This window comes from Diuraphis noxia, unplaced genomic scaffold (assembly GCF_037042655.1).
Source record: "Diuraphis noxia isolate RWA-SAM2 unplaced genomic scaffold, SU_Dnox_SAM2 contig0003, whole genome shotgun sequence".
In the NCBI taxonomy this organism is placed as follows: domain Eukaryota; kingdom Metazoa; phylum Arthropoda; class Insecta; order Hemiptera; family Aphididae; genus Diuraphis; species Diuraphis noxia.
Window position 1 is genome coordinate 15,697,363 of NW_028301713.1, and position 7,376 is coordinate 15,704,738.

Below are 7,376 nucleotides of genomic sequence, written 5' to 3' on the forward strand. Positions count from 1 at the left end.
CTGTAAACGTTCCAGAACTTTGTCCAAGTGGCACTGGTGTTCGTCCGTAGTGTTTGAAAACACCACTATATCATCAAGATATACGCGGACGAACTCATCCAGGTACCCTCTCAGTACTTCGTTCATTAAACGTACAAAGGTCATGGGGCTGTTCTTAAGGCCAAAGGGAAGGACTCGGAATTGATACAGACCCCGACGCGTCCGGAATGCCGTGTATTTTCGAGCGTTTTGGTTAAGTGGTACTTGCCAGTATCCCGACTTAAGGTCCAAAATGCTAAATATTTTTGCGCCTCGCATTTGACGTATCAACGTATTGAGGTCCGGCATTGGATAAGCGTCGGACTCAGTGACGTCATTGAGTCGTCTGTAGTCGATGCACAGTCGGGGCGATCCGTCTTTCTTTTTTGCTAAGACGACGGGTGCGGCCCATGGTGATGTGCTTTGCTCCACAAGTCCCTGTTGTTCCATATCCTGTACCATGTTGTCGATTGTGGCCTGTTTTGCCTGCGGGTAGGGATATGGTTTGAGTGCTATCGGTGTTTGGTTCTTCAGGAGTATGTCGTGTTCGATTAATCTGGTGCGACCTACGTTGCCGCTGAAAACGTCCGGGTAGTTGCGAATTACTTCGGTTATTTTCGCGCGCGTGTGTATGTCACCATGTATTACCAAATTATCGACGTCTGGTGTAGGGTGGTGGTGGCTTTTCCGACCCTTCCAGCATGCCGTTGTTCTCCTATGTGTACCAAGGTGGATCGTGCTCGTTGTGTAGTCCCAGGTGACTTCGTTGTGTACGAGGAAGTCGTGTCCTAGGAGCATGTCGCAGTATAGGTTGTCCAGAATGGCTGCAGTGAAAGTGACCGTTAGGTCTCCGATCCTGGCTACGAATGTGGCGGTACCACTTGTCATTGTGGTGTGTCCGTCCGCCATTCGTACGTGTGTGGATTGTCCTTGGTGTGGTGTGCCAAATGTGTGTGCAATGTTCGGGCTTACATATGACTTTTGTGCTTGTGAATCGAGTAACGCTGTTACGAAGCCTGACCTAAATTCGAGCTCGACCGCGGGGGTCGGAATTTTGTCGGGGCATGTTCGCTTTTCGTTCCTCGTCGTTGGTTGTGTACTGTAGCGGGGCAACTGGTTCTGAACCGCGTTTCCGGTGCTCTGGTGAGCGGTTTGCACCGCCATTATCAGAGCGTCCGGTTCGGTTGCCTCTGTGCTACTTGTGTGTTCCAACGGTGCACGCGTGAATTTCATAGTAGTGGTCTGTGTGTTTGTGTGTGGTGATGACGACCTACTACTTAATGAAATTATGTGTGTGTGGGCGGGTGATATATCTGATGACGCCGAGCTTGTTGATGCGCGTTTGACAGTTATATCCCCGTCCGTAATGCCGAGTGTTGCTGGTGGTGGCGTTGTTGTGTGTGTGTGTGTGTGTGTGAGACGGCGGCGCGGACAAATGTCCGCCGACTCAGTTGCCGTTTCCCGACGCCGGTGTGTACCCGGGGCAGTCACTGTTCCAGTGAGGCCCTCCGCAGTATTTGCACGGGTTGGGCGGTAGTGGCTTTCCAGCTGTACCGTCCCGTGCTCGCTGCTGGTTTGTCGGCCGTGTTGCACGGGCTTGTCCGATCTTTTTATATTCCGGTTTCGGTTGCGGTCGAGATAGCGGTGGTGGTGGTGTCTGTTCCGGTGTGTAATCCAGGATTCCAGCGATCCGGCGAAGGTCGGCGAATGTCGCTGGTCTTTGCAGCCGTATGTGCGTGCGGTATTCGTCTCGCGTTAATCCGGTTATCGTACTGACTAGCTGTGGTTCAGGTAGCCCGGTGTTGATGCGGCGCGCGAGTTGATTTTTTTTAATCACGAATTCCGTCAGTGACTGCGTCGACGTTTGTCTAACCGATACTATCTCGGCCCGCAGTCGAGATTGTATGTCCGCGTTGTCGAACTTTTCTAAAAATTCGGCGCGGAACTCATCCCAGGTGAGGTCCAGTAACCTGATGGTGTCCCACCATGTACTGGCTGCGCCCTTTAACTGCGGTTCAATAATGTTTGTCCAGCCCGACCTATCTATACGTGACTGGTATAGTATCGATTCCGCCTTATGTATGAACCGCACCGGGTCCTCGGGTGTGGTTCCGTGGAACTCTGGCAGTGAAAATCTCGCTGTACGTACGTCGTCGTACGGTATCAGTATAGACTGCTGCGGTTCATATGTGTGGGTTGGTGTTGGAGCATTGTGATGACACGCCGTGTTTTCAAATCGTACTGACCGGTCGGGTGCGTGTTCGGGTCGTTGATAATCCGTGGCACGTGATTCGCGTGTCGCGGTGTAACTTGATCCGTGGTCCGTGGTGGTCGACGTGTTTGTGTGTGTGTGTGTGCCCGCGCGAGTGTTATCGGTCGCCGATGTTTCCGGCGTGCTCCGGTGTTGTCCAGATAACATCGTGCTGTGGAGGCGGGACGGTGATGGTACCTCCGGTTGTCGTTCCGGTGTTTGTTGAGACATGCCCATCTCCAGGCGTCGCATCGTCTCTGCTATGCGACGCTGGTCGTCACCAAAACGCATCATGCAGCTCTCGAGCATGGCCAGTCGCGACTCCAAACTGTCTGCACGCGTCGGTGTCGTTGTCGGTTGCTGCGCCTCCTGCAGTATGCCGCGGGCCCGCCTTATCAGGTCCGTGGCTTGTTGATTGTTTTGAGTGGGCGGCGGGTTGGTGATGTTCTGCGGCTGGTGGTTGTCCGTGTGGTCGTCCGCTGTGTTCTCAGTTAGTCCGGCGTGGTGCGTCTGACTCGTGTCCGAGTCACTTGCGGCCGCCCTCATGGTCTCCATCGGCTGAAACCGGATGGAGTTGGCCTGCAGATCCATGTCCGCGAAATGCTGGGTCAGCCGGATTTCGAGGGCGTCTTTCGCGCCCCCTTCCGGTAGCCCGCGCTGTTTACATTCGTAGCGGAGCTCCGCAACGGTCAATTCGTTTATGTATTTTCCCGACATCTCGTCCGGCTGTGTTTCCGGTGTTGTTGATGGGGAAAATAGTAAACACACTATACAGCGATTGTTGTTGTTGTTGTGCTGTTGACCGCTTATCGGTGCTATTTCCGTCCGAATGTAGGTCAGTGGGTCTGTTGTCGTTGTGCGCGCCGGGGTGATTACACTAACCGGTTTTCGCAGCGTATGTCGCGGTTGCGCGTGTGTGCGCTGTCCGGTCGACTATCGCGACTACGAATGCGGCGGCAGTTATTTGTATCTCCGTCCCGGGTGATCGCGGATGACGTTGCGGGTGGTGGTGCTTGGCGGTGGTTGTGTGACTTTGTCGCGCTCTAGCGTTCCTACCTATCCTACTCCGTGTGTTTGCGGTGTCGCGCGCGCTGAGATCGGTGCGTCCGTAAGTCGGGCGGCGTGGTCGGTCGGTCGTTACGTGCTTTGTGGTTATGTTACGTAACGCCGGGTTTTTCCGTTACCGCCTGCAAACCACGTTTGCGTCGTATGGGATCGGGGATTTTTCCGCGAGTTGCACAACAGGGAAATGTAATGGGGGTAGTATGGGGTAAGTTAAGATAAACAGTGTTTACTTACCGGTGATTCCTGTACGGGGAGCCAATTTTGTGGCGGTCCTGGACGGATCCCACAAGTGTGAAAGCGATAGTGGTTTACTATGGATTTGTAGTGGCCCTGGCACGGTTACCACGAGGATGAATGTGGTGGTTGTTTGACGGAATAGAACAAAAAAAAATTAACACAAACTTTTTTTGTCGCAGAGATGCGGTGGTTTGTCGTATATTAAAAAAAAAACAAAAGCAAAGAACAACAAAAAGAATTAGTGCGGAGGGTTACGACACGTGCGAGGACGGTGGGTGTGATGCGGTGATCACTCCAAGCGAGGTCGTAGAACTGACTTGCTACAACACGGTTCGCGGTACCGGCGGTCGACATCTCCAGGCGCGCTTATCGCGTGTCGGTGTCGACCGCCGTCGATTGGCGGTTGACAGAGAGAATAGACGGCGCGGATTTCCGCGCATAGGCCGTTTGAATTCAAACGGCTATTACGCGGGACCGCGTCAACCAATCATAGGGAAACTTGTATATATTATTTTTAATAATATATTATTGTGGACTTTAATGAGCTATAGTGATTTTTGACTGATTTAACTATGACATGAAAATATGAAATGTTTGTATAAGCTATTTATATATTATATTATATTAGAAATTTGCAGTACACCTGGTAGTGATCTAAACATAGTCATTACTTATTAGCCACTATTTTTTATATCGACCAAAGGACTTATATGCCAAATATATTACTCCATGTATTTAAATTACAAAATACAAAATACAAAATAAATCAAATTTATAAGAATTTAAAAATCTGTATAAAAATTCAGCAAAAAATATTATTGCCATGAGCAGATACGATCTCGGTGTCTTTGTTTTGTAACACCCGTCACTATCAACTAGACCACATTGATGGACACCGCGCCCCGTGTCTGGTTCCCACACTACTAGATTTCTGGCTCCCATGGCTGTGGTTTCAGCGCTGCCGTATTTTATCGTTACATGAGCTATCTATGTATACTTAATCAATGATAAAAGTAATGTTGTTATATTATTTGAGATCTTGTTTATAATTATTAGTAGGTATTGTACGTATCCAGATATCATTGTGACTTTTTTAACACAGTAGTATTTATTTATTTGTTTGTTTAAATTGCACAATACTATTTAATAAAATAAAAAATTATTACTTTAACCACTAAAAGGTTAGAAAACATCTGCAACATTCGAAATACTTTCCCCCCAAATATCTAGAGTGATTACATTAATCATAGTAAGCTTGAAATCTATTTATGAAAAATATTATGTATCTTCATAGTTAGAAATTAATTGAACGTTATCATTTACAGTCCTGAACCGTATGTATTTTTTTTTTATGTAAAGAAGGAACTTTGTTATGTTTTTTAAATGAAATTTATCAATAAAAATGTTAGATTTTGACAGGAGCGTGGACGTGTTAACGATATAATCTATTTTGAGACAGTAAAACCAATTGTATTTGTCACACATTGTGATTTAATAAAAAATAAATAGATAGATAGATAACGAAAAAAGTTAACAATCTGTATAAAAACTATGTACCTTCATTACAAATTACTAAAATTGAAATTTTTTTTTGTAAGCATTCAAAAAAAAAAAAAAAAAATTGAGAATTCAAAATTCATTTAATTATACTATATTGACCTATACAGTAATTGTAAAATATATTCGCTGTATCTATATCCCCGACAACTATTATAAGAAATGCGCGTGCGTGAGAAATGCTTTTGATAACAATATAAGAATGATAATGCGATAATTATTTTACATCTTTCTTAATCATACAATAATATGATTAATAATATATTATAATATATAATAATATATTATAATCATAATATTACAATATTCATTCATATATATATATATATATATATACATTTTATTTAGAAATCATATCATAATTATTATTTATACTTTATAGAGGTGAACTTGCAAATGAGATGAGTCTGTAAAGATGTTACCGTTGAGGTAATTTTTTATTAAATTTAAGTGCGTTGAAAATCTACCATGGCCACCTTGATTTTATTTATTTTGGATTAAAATGGCTCTGCAAATAGGAGACCGATTCAACTCTTTTGAGCATTTTGAACAAGCGTTAATTGTTTACAAAAATGCAAAATGTATGGATTTTGGCATTAGTAACTGCAGAACGCTGAAAGCAGCGAAAATCCTGTCAAAAAAAAAAAAACTATGGAGAACTTAAAATATTATTTTGTAAAGTATACATACATCCATGGTGGAGTTCATAACAAAAGAAAAACATGTTTGTGGCTTGGTGAGGTGCGGTCGTACATTCAATCTTCAGAAACACACTGAGCATACCGGCCGCAGTTACTAGCTCCCGGATGGGTGACCTCCCGGGATTTTTAGCAACATATCCTTGACACACATCCCCAAACACATGTTACAACCCTATCAATTTAAAAACCTACAAACAAATACACAAAAATAATCTCTACCGTACCACCCCACTTCCAACTTGTCACCGAGGGTTTCCCCTACATAAAAAAAAAAAACATGTTTAGAGAAAAGAGTTACATCGTCATAGTATTCTAAATAGTATATATATATATATTATATGTGTCCATCATTTATTTACTCAAAAATAAATGATATTGATAAATTAGTATTGGATAAAATGTGTGATACTCATAATCATGAAATAAATGAATCACTATTTAATAATTTACCTAGCCAACGCCGTATGACTCCTAAAGATAAATCGGATATTATTCAATTGATGATTTAAAAAATAATAGAATAGAAAAATATCGGTTTTGTCAAAATTGTAAAAATGTGTTTGAGTGACTAATGTGATAAACTGATGAATAATTATTTCAATTTTTTTTATGTTTAGATTGCTTAATAAAGACTTATATAACACGGGCATTTCTTATAAAAGTTGTCGGGTCTTTAATAAAGACCCGACTGTCTGGGATATAGACACAGCGAAATATATTTGATGTTCATTTTCATATATTTTTAAGTGTAATGCCACGATAGGTGGTAGATTGTGAATGGAGCGATGAATGTGTTGATTTTGCAATGATGTGTTGTTTTTTTTGTGTGTGTCTGTGTAAATGACAAGTTATCGAAATAATACTTCGATTTTAAACTTCAGTAGCTTTCCCAATTGAAAAGTGTATCTATTGTTAGTGCATTGCACGAGGAGGTCAAATTTAATTCCCAGTAGTTTTCAAAACTACAGGGAAAAACAGGAAAAAATTAAGTTGTAATTTCGATCGTTTTAGTTTTTTTTTTATAAATAAAAAAACTTAAAATGCTAACTTAAACTAAAAAAGCTTCAAAATGTAGTACAAGGCTCCTAATATATTGTTACAATGACTGTTGAAAAAAAGCAACATATGTAATTAAATATAATAATTTAGTAACCATAGAAAGTGTCATCATTGGATGGCAACAATAATGTTCCTGTCAATTTTACTCTTTAGCATATATTCTTAATGTATATAATGATACAGATTGTACCTATATATAACTAGAAAAAACTAAAAAAATTTTTTTTTTAAAGTGGGCAAGTGGGTTTTGCTCTACTGTATAGTATAGAGGGCGATTGTCAACTCTCCCGATGATAAACTCTCCCTGGTCTTCTCCAGTACTACCTGACGGAAACGTGTAAACTCTCCCGGTGGGTATTCCTGTACTACCTGACGGAAACATGTAAAGTTTACATTGTAAACTATCCCTGGTCTAGTAAAAATCATAAAATAAATTTAATATACATTTAAGTTGCTTTTAAAAATAGTCAATCATATATAATAACAAT